The following is an 18236-nucleotide window of genomic DNA, read 5'->3' as shown; positions in this document are numbered from 1 at the left end:
CCAGAACAGTCAAGGAACCTGCCGGTAGCCCCACAGCTAGGGCACAGTAGGGATTTTAGTAGGGATTTTGCTTGGTGACGACTAGGTAGGGATTTTGTTCCTGGTGCTGAAGATTAGGTGATCTGTGACTCATTTGTTCTTCCTCTGTGTTATGAGAAGGCCATTTTGGACAGGCTTCCATTCCTTGGCACGAGTCCTCCTGAGAAGAGGCTTGGCCCATGCTCAGTTGCTGACGGGGCAGCAGGTCTGCGGGCCGTTAGCAGTGGGAGGCAAGGTAGGGAGGAAGAGAAGGTTCTAGCCCGCCAGTCCCCATGAGCCCCGGGAACCAGAGCACCCTCTGGTGAACCTCAAGCAAAGCGCCTGTCCCTGACCTCACGGGATTCTCAATTTAAATTCCGTCCTATTAGAAATGTTCTCCATGGTTATACTTTTCTGTGTTTTCTAGATTTCCTACAATGAACAAATGTATACTTTCTTAAAAAAGAATGTTAAGAAATCCTTAATGAATCGGCCCTCCTTAAATGAAGTGATAGCTGGTGACATTTTGGGGTTATACCGAAAAAAAAAACAAAACCCAAACCTGTTGCTGTTGAGTCTGTTCCCACTCATAGTGACCCTATAGGACTGAGTAGAACTGTCATGTAGGGTTTCCAAGGAGCGGCTGGTGGATTCGAACTGCCGACCTTTTGTTTAGCAGCCGAATCCTTAAACACAGTGCCACCCATGGTAGTAGGAAAACATTAGGAAACTTTATTTAAAGTGCTGTTATACATAAGGAAAGGCCCATACTGAGATTTCTTGGAGCTTATGAATATTTATTATACTGCATTCTTGCAGTTATATAGGCTGTTAAATATAATTTGCAAAGGGGGTGCTCCTTCAGCTCCCCACCTCCCTGGTAGGAAGATGGACACGGCTCTCACCTGTGTGTTGGCGTGGGGTTCTTACTCAGAGGACGCCCTGCTCACTTGATGTCACCAAGCCCAAGGTGGACATTCTTGGGGAGAGCTGTTCACACTTAAGATTGTCCTTAATGTCTTTCTTGTTGCTAAATATGCAACATGAGTATGCTTAGCTAGCTGCTGGGATTTTTTGGCTTGTTGTCAAAGCCTCCTCTTTGCTCCAAGGTTGGGGGTGGCTGAGCTTTGTGTAAGAGCTTTCAGGTCAAGGTTGAGGACGTCTCCTATCTCTGTCTAGCTAAGTCGTGGTAGCCCCAGGCCTTTGACTTTGCCCAGAGTCTGTGATGAGCTTGTGACCATGTTAGCGAAAGTAATGAGGTGTGCCAGCAGGTGGTCCTCAGTGATTATCAAAAATGTGGAAAATATCATGTGTTGATTTTAAAAGAAAATGTCCACGTATCAGCAGGTCCCCCACCACCTTTTAGACATTTAACAAAATTCTGGTCAGAGGTCTTTAACTACAATTTGCATAATGTAAACATATAATGCAGACATAGACACATATGAGTGATTCTTATAAATTTCTTTCCCATTTATCTTGGACTTAATTTTTTGTTGTTTCCAAGAATGTACTATAATAAATAATCATAAACTCCAAGGAATCTCGGTATGGACTTTTCCTTAGGTATAACAGCACTTTAAATAAAGTTTCCAAATGTTTTCCTGCTGCCACTAGCTCTATCGTGGTTGCTGTGATTTTGTGTGATTTCAAAAAAGTACTCAGGTGTTAACAGCATCTCAGGCTTTTTGATTCAGTATGTAAAGCATATGGGGGCATTTTCCCAAATGTATTGCACATATACCGAGCGTGTCTGTAGTTTGAATCGTGTGGACTCCGCAGCAGCCCGTGGCATAAAGGACGCTCTTCATAGCTTTGACAAGTGTGTCCCCTCCCCCTTCTGCTTAAAACTGTGACCTACAGAGCTCTATCACTGATTCCTTTGTCATTTTCTTCTAGAAGTTAGCTTTGTGAAGGTTGTGTGTGTTCGTGTTTATGTGTGTGTGTTTACAAAGAAGCTAAAAGAATTAGAAGTTATTTGGTAAGCCGTGTGTATGAGTTAATTACAGATAAGCTGGTCGGATCCATCACAATAACTTCCAATAACCCCGTGAGCAAATGAAAAACATCCTGGAGTTGAGTTCCCCAGTGGCAGGGAGATAACGTTGGCTGCAATCTGCTGTGCCTCAGCCTCCTAGGGCTCCCATAACAAATTACCACAAAGTTGGTGGCTTTAAAGGACAGAAATGGATTGCCTCACAGTTCTGGAAGCCGGAAGTCCAAATCAGGGTCTTGGCTGTGCCAATTCCTTCTGACAGCTCCCGGGGGATACTGCAAGGTGCCTCTCTCCTAGCTTCTGGTGGCTGCCTGCCATCCTTGGCGTTCCTTTGCTGTTTGTAGACGTATCTTCATGTGGTGCCTTCACCTGTGTGACTCTGTCTCCGTGTCTGTTCTCCTCATTTATAAGACACCGTTAAAAGGGGAAACTCTAGTGACGTAGTGCTTAAGTGCTATGGCTGCTAACCAAAGGGTCGGTAGTTCAAATCTGCCAGGCGCTCCTTGGAAACTCTATGGGGCAGTTCTACTCTGTCCTATAGGGTCGCTATGAGTCGGAATCGGCTCGACACCACGGGTTGGGTAGGTTGTTAAGAAGGGATTGAGGAGCCCTGGCAGACAGTGGTTAAGCAGTTGCTGCTAACTCTTCCTGGGTAGAGGCTGGTGTAAGTCACCTGGGGGGTGTGGCTGGAGGCTTCCAGGAACCTTCCTCTTTGGGGTTGCCTCTCTACCTCTGAAGGGCCTTATCTTTTATTTCCCCGTATTTCATTATTCTTCTTATTTGCTAATTATTAATTGATCTCACACCTTTATACCATTATCACCACATTTGCTGTCAAGTTGATTCCGACTCGTGGTGACCCCGTGTGTTTCAGAGTAAAACTGTGCTCCATAAAGCTTTTTTTTTTTAATTAATTTTTATAGTGTTTTAAGGGAAAGTTTACAAATCAGGTCAGTCTTTCATACAAAAATTTACATACACCTTGCTGTATACTCCTAATTGCTTTCCCCCTAATGAGACAGCATACTCCTTCCCTCTACTCTCTCTCCTCGTGTCCATTTGGGCAGCTTCTGACCCCCTCTGCCCTCTCATCTCCCCTCCAGACCGGAGATACCAACATAGTCTCATTTGTCTACTTGACCCAAAAAGCTCACTCCTCACCAGTATCATTTTCCATCCCGTATTCCATCCCATATTCCAGTCTGAAGAGTTGGCTTTGGGAATGGTTCCTGTGTTGGGCTAACAGAAAGTCAGGGGGCCATGACCTCTGGGGTCCTTCTAGTCCCAGTCTGACCATTAAGCCTGGTCTTTTTTACGAGAATTTGGGGTCTGCATCCCACTGCTCTCCTGCTCCCTCAGGGGTTCTCTGTTGTGTTCCCTCTCAGGGCAGTCATGGGTTGTAGCCAGGCACCATCTAGTTCTTCTGGTCTCAGGCTGATATAGTGTCTGGTTTATGTGGCCCTTTCTGTCTCTTAGGCTCATAATTACCTTGTGTCTTTGGTGTTCTTCATTCTTCCTTGCTCCAGATGGGTCCATAAGGCTTTCAATGGCTGTTTTTTTAAGAAGCTGATTTCCAGACCTTTCTTCTGAGGTACCTCAACGATGAAAAATTAAGCTCTCTCATCGAAAAGTTGTGATTTTTGGATCTCCTGTATTAAATCATGACCACTTACCCTAGTATTAAGATTCCCATCAACTGTGGCCCTTTACTTTTCTGATTTCCTCCTGTGCCCTGTGGGGGATGAGCCTGGACTTTGGCACCTGATAGAACTGACTTTGGATCCTGGCTCTGCCAACTTACTGGGCAACCTAGATAAGTTATTTATCCTCTCGGAGCATCACTCTTGTCATTTACAAAAGAGAGAGGATATCTTACCTACTTTACAGGGTAGTTGTAAAAATGAAATGGTATGAGGCAGGTCATTTGATGCTTTGGAGCAACCAGGGCAGATGGTAGGCATGAAATTGGCAGGACCCCCTTCTCCTTCCACCATGGCACACCTTTGCTTCTTCTTCCTCTAGGTCTTTGTATGTGTCCTAGAAGCTCTGAATTTTAGAGCTGGAGACCTTCTTGTTAACTTCTGGCTGAACTTTGGGCGCTGGAATTACTGCCCCAGCAAACTCTGCTTGTATGTATCAGGGATGAGAATGTAACATCGCGCGAGACAATCTAGCTTGTTTTTGAACCACCCTAATAGAAAGTTGTTCCTTATCCTAGTCCAAAATCCTCACTGGATAGATGCCATACAGTCAGTCCAAAAGCTTTAACTGATCAAGACTGGGCTGCAGAGGGTGTGGCACAGTGGTTGGGCAGCCCGAGAGTAGAGGTGACCTGGGGCTGTGTCAGTGGACGGATAATGGCCCAGCTCAGTTATAGCTCAGTTCTCTTTGGTGCTGCTCAGCCCACGTCTGTAGCAAACTAGAGCTTATCCGTGGAGAGCAACTGGGACGGTGAGAGAGCTTGAAACCATTTCAGTGACACTTGAGGAACCAGGTCCTCTTTAGCTTTAGGGAAGGGATGATGTAGGGCTCCTGGCTGAAAGTGTGTTTAGATCATTAGGTCCAGTGTTTTCCAAGATAATTTCAAGTGATATGTCTGGATTTCAGAAGGAAATCGTAAATATCTCAAGGAAAAGTTTTCTGTTTTCTGCATGTTGTCCTTATTAGCTGCTGTTGAGTTGGCCTCAAACTCGTGGTGAGCCCGTGCACAAAGAAATGAAATGCTGCCTGGTCTGCACCATCCCCATAATCAGTTGTGGGTTGGACTGTTGTGATCTGTAGGTTTTTTTTTTTTAAGACGTGTAGGGGTTTTATTGGCTGAGTTTTAGAATAGCTAAGCCTTTCTTTCTAGTTTGTCTTAGCCTGGAAGCTCACTGAACCCTGTTCAGCATCATAGCAACATGCAAGCCTCCACTGACAGAGGGGTGGTGGCTTCATCTGAGGTGCGTTGGCTGGGAATTGAACCTGGGTCTCCTGCACGGAAAATGGGAATTCTACCACTAAGCCACCAATGCCTCCCAGTTTCTTGCTAATATGTCTTTAATGCTTTTCTAACGCTTGTTAACCTCCTCTTTTTTTAATGAAAACATAACAGGCTTCCCAGCTGAGTGCCTCTAACTTGAATTTAATGTTTTGTCTTTGTAAGATTTATTTTCATAATTATAGCAACTGATGCTTCATTTATGATAGGGCCCGTCAGACTACAGGTGGTGACCGGAGATGCCAAAATCAGGGATCATGGCCTTTCTATCTTGGGAGAGCCTGTTCTTTCTTGGGACCACTCCAACTGCTGGAGCATTCTTCATAAGGAGTCCAAACAACGTGCCCATGAGTCTCTGCATTGCCTACGCCCCACTGGGACATCTGGGCAGGTGGCTGAGGCTCTTTCACAGGACAACTTTCCATAGGCCTGGGGATGGCTGCCGTATCTCCTGAGTGGTTGTTCTTAGGTCACACATCTCTCATTCTCCAACTGTCCCTCCTGTGATGTGGGTGCCAGAGCTCATCCCATCGAGATCCTTCTGTTAGAGCAGGGATTTTTGTAGAACATGGTGCCTGGAACCTGGATCGTGGGTGCAGTAATGGAAAGAACCTAGGTTTTGGAGTCAGGTAGACATGGGTGTAAATCCTGGCTCTGGCCCTTGTGAACTGTGGCCTGGGTTATTTATCTTCTCTGAGCTTCATTTTCCTGCCTTGCTTCTCAGAGGTGTGGCCTGTGGCAAAGCAGCATGGCAACCCCAGGGAGCTTGTTAGACCGGTGGGGGCTTGAGCCTTCCCCAGATCTGGTGAGTCAGAATCTGTATTTTACAAGAGCCCAGATGACCTGTCTGCATTTATAGTCTAAGAAGCTCATGTGTAAAAAACTGAGATTTAGAGTGGTGGAAACGTGAGTGTCTTCATTTCCCTTTTTGGACTGGACATTCTGCTTCTACAAGGCTTGCCTCAGTGTACTTTGGCATTTCAGTAGAACAAAGACAAAGCCCACTCACCTCCTGGGAGTGTGCCCGGCCCCCAGGCTTTTCACACAAGCTTGTCAGTAAGACACAGTTCCCTCTTTCTAAATCTGTGTAGTTGATGTTTCGAACCTAAAGATAAACCCTTTCTCCCTCCTTGCCTCTCTCTCACCTCGCTCCTTCCTTACCTCTCTCCCTCCCTTCCTAATCTCTTTTTATTGAGATATAATTCATGTGATCGTTAAGGTTGTGTGTCCACTTGGCTGACCATGATTCTCAGTGGTTTGGCAGTTATGATGTAGTTCGGCAGTCATATGATGATGTGATCAGCACCACGATGAAATTTGATATAACGTGATCACCTCCATGATGGGATCTGCTGTGAGTAGCCAGTCAGTTGAAAGGGAGTTTCCTTTGTGGTGTGGCCTGCATCAAATATGTAAATGGACTTTGTAGCAAGACTTCTGGGCTTTGCTTACTCTGGATCCTGCAGCTGGCTTCTGTTTGGCTGACCTCTTGGAACTTGAGCTAGCAGCTTACCTGTGGTCTTGCCTGCCCATCTTGGGTTCTCCAGCCCTTGTGGCTATGTGAATCAGGAGAATGCTCCAACCTGATCTGTGGATTTGGTACGTTCCAGCCTCTACAACCACATGAGCCATTTCCTTTATATCAATTTCTCTATGTAGATATTTGTACGCTTTACTGGTTTGGCTTTTTTAGAGAAGCCAGCTTAAGATATTTGGTACTGAGAGTGGTTCTAGAGAAGCAGAATTGTAAATGTGAGTTTTTTTAAATTGATTCTCAAGTCTGGTTAGTCTTAAAGATGTTGACTACTCTGCTTCCAGTAGTGGGGAGGGCATTGCTGATCCATGACGTGAGGTGGCAATAGAAATACGCAAAATATCACCACCAATAAATCAGGTATTGGTGAAAGGTGAGGTTCTGGGTGATTGTATGTTTGATGCCTTTCTACAATTTTGCCGTAATGAGAATTATAAGGAAATTGGTTGGTTTGTCCTACTTTCGATAAACAAATTGGTAAAAAAAAGAAATGAGCTCAGGGCTTCAAAGCTCAAGAGCTGCGTAAATGACCTCAAAATTTCCACTTGTGCCTTGAAAGAAAGCCGTATTTCTTGTAATAACAGAGCTTATATTGGTGAAAACCAATCCCAGAGTCTTATTGTGAGTGGCTGAATTAAAATGCCAACTCAGTTACCAACCTTGGGAGGTGTCTGAAGTTAAAGTGAGGGCATTGATTGGGATCCTGAAACTTTGGATGGGGACCTATGGGCAGCTAACCAGGAAGCTGGGGACATTGAGTGCCTAAATTCTGTCAAATCACTCTTGCCAGCAAAACCAGCCCTCTCACTTCCATCTAAAGAGATTATGCCATCTTCATCTGCTAAGTTACTCTACCCTGTAAAACCATTAACCTTTCTACCTCCATCTAATGAGGTTAACTCAGCTGTGTCTAAAGAGCCTTTGTCTGAGTCATTGCCTGGGGCATCCTCTAAGGCAGATGCTTTGTAAGACAATGCTGAGTTTTCTCAAAACACTTCGTACAACTAGACTTAAGTCCCAGCTAGCCCCAAAAGATGAACTACAAATTGTGACCCGGGGGAGGTATGCTACACTCCGAAAGAACTGCTTGACTTTTCCAATATGTAGCAACAGAAACCTGGAGAATATGTGTGGGAATGGCTATTAAGGGTGTGAGATAATGGTGCAAAGAATATAAAGATGGATCAGTCTGAGTTTATTGATGGGTTCTTCATTCAGTGTTTCAGCTCGAGAAGTTAGGAAAAGATCTAATAGTTTATTTGGTTGGGTTGCGGAAGCATGGATTATGACGTGGCCTATACTAAATCAAGTTGAAGTACCAGACTTGCCTTGGTATACTGTAGAAGGTATTCAGAGGCTTAGGGAAATTGACATGCTAGAGTGGATTTATCAGGTTAGACCCACAGACCCATACATGGAGTGCCCAGAGGATCCATGTTTTGCCACAACAATGAACAAATTTGTGAAGGAAGCCCCACTATCCTTGAAGACTGCTGTGATTGCTATTTTATGTAAGTCACATTTGACAGTGGAAACTGCCCTGCCTGAATTAAGGCACCTAACTGCAAGGGGGTTGATTGGATCCTGTGGTGGTAGGGGCCAAGTGGTGGCACTCAATCGACAAAGACAAGATGAGCGTGGTTACCATAATGGACAGTGAAATCAAAGCAGGAATCAGAATAGTCCAACTCCTATGGACTTGTGGTGTTGGCTACTTAGTCATCGTGTCCCTAGAAGTGAAATAAATAGGAAATCTACTAAATATTTACTTGATCTGTATAAGAGGATGATTCCTGGGTTAAGTGAACAGCAGTCTAACTCTAATGGCAGAGCAAAGAATCATAGTCCCTCAGTCAACTCCCAGACTTAAGCGAGTTTAAAGACCCACAACCCCTTGAATGAAGGGAGGCTGGGTGCCCTTGATGAAGGACTTCAAAACACTGCCAAAAACTTATACTGTTAATCTTCCTCCAAAGAGATCTATAGCCTTTTATGAGAGTGATTGTACTTCAGAGAAAAGGAAATAATCAGACTTTTTGGGGATTACTGGATACTGGATCTGAACTGACACTAATTCCAGGAGACCCAAAACATCACTGTGGCTCACCAGTCAGAGTGGGGGCATATGGAGGTCAGGTTATTAATGGAGTCTTAGTTCATGTCTGTCTCACAGTAGGTCCAGTGGGTCCCTGAACCTATCCTGTAGTGATTTCCCTAGTTCCAGAATGCATAATTGGAATAGATATACTCAGCAACTGGCAGGGCCCCTACATTGGATCTCTGACAAACGGAATAAGGGCTATTATGGTAGGAAAAGCCAAGTGGAAGCCATTAGAACTGCCACTACCTAGGGAAATAGTAAACAAAAAGCAATACCGCATTCCTGGAGGGATTGCAGAGATTACTGCCACCATCAAGGACTTGAAGGATTCAGGGGTGGTGATTCCTACCACATCCCCATTCAACTCACCTATTTGGCCTGTGCAAGAAACAGATGGATCTTAGAGAATGATGGTGGATTACTGAAAAATTAACCAGGTGGTGACTCTAACTGCAGCTGCTGTTCCACATGTGGTTTCATTGGTGGGCAAATTAACACATCTCCTGGCACCTGGTACGCAGCTATTGAGCTGGCCAATGCCTTTTTCTCCATACCTGTTTTGAAGGACCACCAGAAGCAGTTTGCCTTCAGCTGGCAAGGCCAGCAATACATCTTCAGGTACCTACCTCAGAGCTACATCAACTCTCCAGCTGTATGTCATAATTTAGTCTGCAGGGACCTTGATTGCCTTTCCCTTCCACAAGATGTCACACCGGTCCATTACATTGATGACATTGTGCTAATTGGACCTAGTAAGGAAGAAGTATCAATGACTCTGTACTTCTTGGTAAAATATTTGCATGCTAGAGGATGGGAAACTGATCCCACAAAAATTCAGGTGCCTTCCACCTCTGCAAAATTTCTAGGGGTTCAGTGGTATGGGGCATGTTGAGATATCCTTCTAAAGTGAAGGATAAATTATTGCATCTGGCCCCTCCCACAACTAAAAAGGAGGCACAATGCCTAGTGGGCCTCTTTGGATTTTGGAGGCAACATATTCCTCATTTGGGTGTGCTACTCCAGCCTATTTATCAAGTGACTTGAAAAGCTGCTAGTTTTGGCTGGGGTCCAGAACAAGAGAAGGCTCTGCAACAGGTTCAGGCTGCAGTGCAAGCTGCTCTGCCCCTTGAGCCATATGATCCGGCTGATACACTGGTGCTTGAAGTGTTAGTGGCAGATAGAGATGCTGTTTGGAGTCTTTTGCAGGTCCTTGTTGGTGAATCATGGTGTAGACCCTTAGGGTTCTGGAGCAAAGCCCTGCCATCCTCTGCGGAGAACTACTCCCCTTTTGAGAAACAGCTTTTGGCTTGTTACTGGGCCTTAATAGAAAGTGAAAGTTTAACCATGAGACACCATGTCACTATACAGCCTGAGCTGCCTGTCATGAACTGTCTGACCCACAGAGTCATAAAGTTGTATGTGCACAGCAGCACTCCACCATTAACTGGAAGCAGTATATATGAGATCAGGCCCGAGCAGTACCTGAAGGCACAAATTGCATGAGGAAGTGGCCCAAATGCCCATGGTCCCCACTCTTGTCACATTACCTTCCCTTTCCCCATCTGCACCTATGGCCTCATGGGGAGTTTTTTATGATCAGTTGACTGAGGAAGAGAAAACTCATGCCTGGTTTACAGATGGTTCTGCTCGATATGCAGTCACCACTCAAAAGTGGACAGTGACAGCATTACAGCCCCTTTCTGGGACCTCCCTGAAGGACAGTGGTGAAGGGAAATCCTCCCAATGGGAAGAATTTTGAGCAGTACACCTGATTGTTCACTTTGCTTGGGTGGAGAAATGGCCAGATGTGAGAGTGTATACTGGTTCATGGGCTGTGGCCAATGGTTTGGCTGGATGGCCAGGGACTTGGAAGGAACATGATTAGAAAATTGGAGACAAGGAGGTATGGAAGACCTCTCTAAATGGGCCAAAGAAGTGAAGATATTTGTGTCCTATGTGAATGCTCACCAAAGGATGACCTCAGCAGAGGAGAGTTTTAACAACCAAGTGGTTAGGGCAATATGTTCTGTGGAAACCAGTCATTGTCTTTCCCCAGCCACTCCCATCATTGCTCAGTGGGCTCATGAATAAAGTGGCCATGGTGGCAGGAATGGAGGTTATTTGTGGGCTTGGCAACATGGACTTCCACTCACCAAGTCTGACTTGGCTACAGCCACTGCTGAGTGCCCAATCTGCCAGCAGAGAGACCAACACTAGGTCCCCGATATGGTACCATCCCTCGAGGTGATCAGCCAGCAACCTGGTGGCAAGTTGGTTACATTAGACCACTTTCATCTTGGAAAGGCAGTGGTTTGTTCTTATTGGAATAAACAGTTACTCTGGATATGGATTTGCCTTCCCTGCATGCAATGCTTCTGCCAAAACTACCATCCATGGACTTACCGAATGTCTTATCCACTGTCATTTTATCCCACACAACATTGCCTCAGATCAAGGAACTCACTTCACAGCAAATGAAGTGTGACGATGAGCCCACGCTCATGGAATTCACTGGTCTTACCATGTTTCCTATCATTCCGAAGCAGCTGGCTTGATAGAATGATGGAATGGCCTCTTAAAGACACAATTATGGTGCCAGCTAGGTGGCAATACCTTGCAGGGTTGGGGCAGTATTCTTCAGGAGACTATGTGCTCTAAACCAACGTCCGATATATGGTGCTGCTTCTCCCATACCCACGATTCGTGGGTCGAGGAATCAAGGGGTGGAAATGGGAGTGGCACCACTGACTATTAGTGCTTGTGACCTACACGCAAGATTTTTGCTTCCTGTCCCCATGACCCTATGATCTGTGGATCTAAAGGTCTTAGTTCCAAAGGGAGGAATGCTTCCATCTGGAGACACACCTGTGATTCCATTGAATTGGAAGTTAAGAATGCCATCTGGATGCTTTGGCCTCCTTATACTTCTGGATCAGCAGGCAAAGAAGGGAGTTACCATACTGGCTGATGTGATTGATCCTGATTACCAAGAGAACATCAGATTGATATTACATAATGGAGGTAAAGAAGAGTATGTCTGAAATGCAGGAAACCCCTTCGGGCGTCTCTTAGTACTACAATGCCCTGTGATTAAAGTCAGTGGAAAAGTACAGCAACCCAATTCTAACATGACTACTAATGGCCCAGACCCTTGGCGAATGAAGGTTTGGGTCACCCCTCCAGGCAGAGAACCAAGACCAGCTGAGGAGCTTGCTGAGGGCAATGGGAATACGGGAATGGGTTGTGGAAGAAGGTAGCTCTAAATACCAGTTATGACCACGTGATCAGTTGCAGAAATGAGGACTGTAATTGTTGTGTTTTTGCCTTATATGTATGCATCAAATATTTTTGTTTTCTTCACTTATAAAATATAAGAAGTAAATAGGGCTTTTGCATATTTGGTTGTATGTGTGTTGGTTGTATCATGTTAGACACAAGTATGACTTTATAATTGTCTTTATTCAGAGATTATATTTGGTTTAAGGAGATTTGTACAGGTGCCAAATTAACAAGGGTGGACAGTGATTGTTAACGTTATATGTCAGCTTGGCTGGGTCGTGATTCACAGTGGTTTGGCAGTTATGATGTAGTTTGGCAGTTATACGATGATGTGATCATTTCCATGATGAGATTTGATATAATGTGATCACCTCCGTGATGGGATCTCCCAGTCAGTTGAAAGGGTATTTCCTTGGGAGTGCAGCCTGCATCGAATATGTAAGTGGACTTTCTAGCAAGATTTGTGGGCTTTTGCTCTCTCTGGATCCTGCAGCTGGCACCTGTCTGACTTTTGGTTCTTGAGACTTAAGCTAGCAGCTTACTTGTGGTCTTGCCTCCTGATCTTGGGATTCATAGGTCTTCACAGCCTGTGAGCAAGAGCCCTGCTCTCTGACCTGCCGATCTTGGGTCCGCCAGCCCCTGTGGCTACGTGAATCAGGAGAAGCTTCCAGCCAGACCCGTGGATTTGGGATGTTCCACCCTGCACAAACTCATGACCCGTTTCCTTTATATAAATCTCTCTCTGTAGATATTTATATGCTTTACTGGTTTTGTGTCTCTAGAGAACCCAGCCTAAGACAATTCAAATACCATACAATTCACCCACTTAAAGTGTTCAGTTCAGTGGTTTTCACTATATTCACAGTTGTGCAACCATCTATTTGTAGCATGTTTCAGAACTTCACTCCTTTTTATGCCCTATAATATTCCATTGCATGGATAATACCACATTTTGTTTATCCATTCACCAGTTAATGGACATATTGGTGGTTTTTACTTTTTGCTGCTATTACTATTACTGCTGTGAACATTGATGCAAACATTTTTGTGTGGACCTGTGTTCAGTTTTCTTGAGTATATAGCTAGGAGTGGCATTGCTGGGTCATATGGTAAGTCTATGTGTGACTTTTCAAGTTGCTGCCAGACTGTTTTCCAATGTGGCTGTACCATTTTGCATTCCCACCAGCAGTGTGTAAGGGTTCCGATTTCTCCCTCGTTTTGGCCAGGCGTGGTGGTGCTGCCAACAATGCTGGGTCATTTAGGGAGAGCATTATGGGGTGAAGGCCACCTGAGCTCGTGTCTGAGAGACATCAGAGGCAGCAAATAAGGCTCGCAGTTGGAAGAGGGGTCTGCAACTGGGTCATCAGCTGAGATGGGGACCTAGGTGCAGCTCCCTGGGGGGCACATCCCTTTGTCATTGCTCACTGGCTACTAGTCATCTCTGAGGTCATCCCCCGTGTTAACCCTTTGAGGGGAGGACTCAGCCGCTTTGATCTCCTGCTCTGCTGGAACATGGAGGGTCCGGCACCCCAGTGGGTATGGGTAAATCCTCGTTAGCTCTCTGCACAGGAGAGACAGAACCTGGAGTGGGAGTCGGTGAGGCCGAGAAGAGACACAGAAAGCAGGATACATAGGGACAAGGAGGACTGAAGAAATGTTTTTTGCAGTTATTGCCACGTGTTGACTTCCCCGATTAGAATATCCGTCCCCCAAGCCCGCTCCCAGGACATTTTGTGACCAAGGAAAACACTCACCCTTCAAATTGCTGTTAATTTGTTTACAGATTCTGGTGATTGCATGTCATGTGCACCCTGTGGACAACAAGCAGGGAATCGAAAAATGATGAGTTTTTCCTGGAAAAACATGCCCATTATAGGCCTGAAATGACGGCGAGAGCCAAGGCAAACATTCAGATGAAACTGGAGCTGCTCTGTAGCCCCGGCCTCCTCAGTGGCTGTTGTGGGTGGGGATTGCAACATGGTGGGCCCCCGGCCAGACCCTCTCTCGGCCAGATTTGGGGCAGGTGGATGGGCAGGAGGGGTGGGAGGGCGGAGAGTTAGGGCATCTCCAAGGGGCTCAGAGAGCTTCCTCATAACAGGGGGAGCCATTTCTTGGGGCTATCCTCATCCCTGTTAAGGCTTCCTGGATTTCAGGTGGGGGGCCAGAAGGAAGGGGGAGCTGTGAATTTCCAGCTCCCAGAAGGGACCCAGCTGTAGCAGCTCCTTGGGTCCCCAAGAGGTGTGGGTGCCCTGTTGGGTGGGAAGGATGAGGTTAAACCCATCTCTGTTTAGCGGATGAACCTGTCAGCTTGACTCAATGACTGGGGCATATACTGAGTATATTTAAATCTCTCCAGTAAAAAACACTACCACCCGTCTGTCACTTTATTATACTGTGATGGCTTGTGTGTTGTTGTGATGCTGGAAGCTATGTCGCCTGTATTTCAAATACTAGCAGGGTCACCTATGATGGAAAGGTTTCAGCGGAGCTTCCAGACTAAGACAAACTAGGAAGAAAGTCCTGATGATCTGTTTCCAAAACTAAGCCAATGAAAACCCTTTGGACGATGGAATATTGTCTGAGATCTTATCTTGCCTACTCTGGATGTGTCAACAAGAAAGACCAGTTTCTCGAGAAGAACATCATGTTTGGTAAAGTGGCGGGCCAGCACAGGCAAAGGAGATGCTCAGTGAGATTGACCGACACAATAGCCGCGACAATGGACTGAACCACGCTGATGGTCGTGAAGATGGCACAGACCTGGCAATGTTTGTTCTGTTACACGTAAGGTCACCATGAGCCGGAGATCTGGCTGACCTCGTAGAGGCTGGGTTTTAGCATGTGGTGGAGTGCTTGCAGTCTTCTGGCTGTGACATACAGAGACCCCGCAGACTCCTAAACACCAAGGGCCCACAGCGGAGGCTCCCTGAGCCCACCTGGGGAGCACTGATTAGCAGGTACTCTGTTTGCATGTGAACACACCTCCTGCCACCCCGCCAACATCCTGTCACTCTCTTTATGTTTAAGCCTGGCCTTGCTTTCGGGATAATGCAGAGGTAAGTTCCAGGCCACGACAGCTCAGGCCATCCCACACTCAGCACTGTGGAGTCACATAAATAGGTTTGACAGTTTGGGTGAAAATAGCTCTGGCCAGAACCTCAGGCTCTGTTTAAATATGTGCTTTTCTGGGCAGCTGAGGTGCCCTGACGGCATAGATACAGGGCTAGCATATGGAGGCCCCCGCTTCTCTATACACACAACCCAAAGGAGCTGAGTGCTGGAAATGGAGAGAGGTTTGTTTTCCTTGGGCTATTAGGGGTGCAGACTGAAGACCTCTTCCCAGGGACAGGAATGTGTTTTGGGAACGCGTGTTGGCTATTGTTTGGGGTTTGCTTCTTTGTTTCCTGCTAATTTGTGGCACATTACTGTGAGCTGGATATAAACTTAGGAGAAAGCAGTGGCGCACAAACAAAGGCAAGTAATTCTTACCAAGGGAGGTGTGGTATTTGGAAAATGGGGCACTCCAAGAGAAATGTTCCCTGTGTCAAGGATGAAGCCATTGTCCTGAGGGGAAGGGAGCCTCTTCGAGGTACAGTGAAGGTTTTGCCCCTGGAGTGTGGACTGTTTGGATCTCTCTGCTTCCCCCAAACCCTGAGAAACTTGCTGAGCTCGCCTTAGTTTAGCCCATATTTAAGATTCCTTTCCTGGGTATATAGTCCCTGGGTGGTGCAAAGGGTTAATGTGCTCAGCTACGAACTGAAAGGTTGGAGGTTCGAGTCCACCCAGAGGTGTCTCAGAAGGACGGCCTGGTGATCTACTTTAGAAAAATCAGCCGTTGAAAACCCTGTGGAGCACAGTTCTCCTCTGACACACGTGGGGCTGCCATGAATTGGAATCAACTTGATGGCAGCTGGTTTGGTTTTATTCTTGGGTAGGGGAGACCCTGAGTCATACAAATGGTTAATGTGCTTAGCTACTAACCAAAAGGTTAGAGGTTTGAATCCACCCAGAGGTGCCTCAGAAGAAGGCCCTGGTGATACATTTCCAGAAAACCTGTGACTGCAAACCCCATGGAGCAGAGTTCTCCTCTGATGTATGTAGGGTTACCGTGAGTTGGAGGCGATGGCAACAGGTTCTGGTTCTGGTTTCCCAGATGTACTAGTTTTGGTGTGGATGTCTTTGCTCCTAACACCTTGCAGTCCAGCTGTACCCAGGATCCAGGCCCTTGTCTCTCCCCCCTTTTCCTTGACTTAAAACCTAGACACTTGAAAACAAAATCACTTAGGGCAAAAAAGGCCTGAGAAACACAGAGAGGCTGATGCAAAGATACTGCAAACCAGATGTTTCCTTCTCCGTGGCAGAGAGGCACCCGAGTTCACCGGGCATCTGGGGAAGTGTTTTCCTGTAAGGAAGACATCCGTATGGGGCTGGTAGCCCGGGTAATGCGATGTGACAGTTGCCACATCAATGTGTGGATTTTTCCCCTCCCCTTCAATTATTGACCAGCACAGTCTATGTTGCATAAAAGTCTTGCAGTTCCTTGGAATGTGTTTATGTGCTGTCCTCTGCCAGAACGTTCCAGCATTTTTTCCCTACATGTATTTTGCTTTTGGGAAGATGGCCTGTCACTTTGGTTTAACTGGGCTCTTTTTTTGTGGAGCTACATATTTCTTAGGTTTGTAATGAGGCAGTGGTGGCTTGGACTTCGGGGGAGCACCGGGGATGGAGTGGGGAGCAGCGCAGGGGGCAGCATGGGAACTTGGGCCCCTGCAGTTTTGATTGAAGGATAAACCATGGGCCAGTGCGTGGAAAATGTGGTTAATTTGAGCAGGGGAGACAGGTGTGTGTGATACGTCTCCTTCGTTGGTCTCCGTGGTGGCACCGGGCAGTGGCCTTCTTTCCCTCCTCAGCTCCAGGCTGTGCATCCAGCTGCTCCAGGCTGTGTGTCCAGCTTCCTGCTGGCCACCTTCACCTTGCTATCTCCAACAGGCAGTTCAGAACCGGAAACTTTAAGCCTCCTCCTCATCCTTGCTTCCTCTTGTAAAGGCAACTTCATCCGTCCACTCAAGCTCAACCCTTGGCTGTCCATTCCCCCTTCTGCCTTCCAGTTCCTGTTGCCGTTGAGTTGACCCCAGCTCACGGCAACCCCCTGTGTGTCAGAGTGGAGCTGTACTCCACAGCGCTTTCAATGGCTGGTTTTTAAGAAGTACGTCAGCAGGACTTTCTTTCCAGACACTTCTGGGTGGATTCAAACCTCCATCCTTTTGGTTAGCAGTCGAGTTCATTAACCATTTGCTCCACCCAGGGACTCGTAGCTGGCTTTTTCTGCCTCCTGCTTTCTTTCTCCTTACCAGCATGTGCCTGCAGTTCCACTCTTCCTGGTTCTTAGCTGGACCACCACAGCCTCCCATTGCCCTCCCTGCCCCTGGCCTCACCCACCCTGACCCATTGTCCACACTGAAGGGGCGAGCCTTCTTTTTATTTTAAAATAGACTTCATTATTATTTTTTTTTTAGAGCAGTTTTAGGTTTACAGAAAAATTGTGCAGTAAGTACAAAGTCCCTGGATGCCTCCTCTCCCCGCACATCGTTTCTCCTGTTATCACTTCCTGCATTTGTTACAGTCGATATCGATGTGTTATTGTTATCAAAGTCCATAGTTTACATTAGGATTCACTTTTGGGGTTGTACAGTCTGATGGATTGTTTTTTATTGTTGTAAAAATGTATATAGCACAGCATTTATCAATTCAACATTTTTTAAAATTTTATTTTGTTGTCGTTGAGAATGTATGCAGCAAAACATACACCAGCTTGACAGTTTCTGCGTGTACCATTTGGTGACACTGATCACATTCTTTGAGTTGTGCAGCCATTCTCATGCTCCTTTTCTGAGCTGCTCCTCCTCCATTAACATAAACTTCCTAAGGTTCCTATCCAGCCTTTCGAGTAGCTGTTGTCGCTTTGATTCCGTATAACCAAAAACCAAACCCAGTGCCGTCGAGTTGATTCTGACTCATAGCGACCCTATACATAGTTCTTAAAAGAGCTTAATGCTCAAGGCAGACATTTTTTACTAGTTCAGCTGGACTATTGTCTGGTTTTAAACTCACCATGTTTTAGGTGCACAGTTTACTGATATCAGTTACATTCATCATGTTGGGCCACCACAGGGTGCTCCTTCTTTTAAAATAACTATTTTTATTTGTTTGTTTTTAAATTTCAGAAGCACTAATTCCTTCCACCTAGGGATAACCACTGTTCTCTTTCTAAAACACATCTTTGATCCTCACTTACCTTGACTCCCCCAGCGACTCATCAGGAAGCCCA

The 18236-nt window shown here is 46.0% G+C and overlaps 1 protein-coding gene across 2 annotated transcripts in view; it reads left to right on the top strand.

Moving 5' to 3' along the window:
• Window positions 1-18236, top strand: part of LOC126088064 (protein FAM169B-like) — a 119522-nt gene that overhangs the window by 64530 nt on the left and 36756 nt on the right. The window lies entirely within an intron of this gene.

This window comes from Elephas maximus, chromosome 13 (assembly GCF_024166365.1).
Source record: "Elephas maximus indicus isolate mEleMax1 chromosome 13, mEleMax1 primary haplotype, whole genome shotgun sequence".
Taxonomy (NCBI): domain Eukaryota; kingdom Metazoa; phylum Chordata; class Mammalia; order Proboscidea; family Elephantidae; genus Elephas; species Elephas maximus.
The sequence above is the reverse complement of the archived record's forward strand: the minus strand, read 5'-3'. Positions and strand labels throughout refer to the sequence as shown.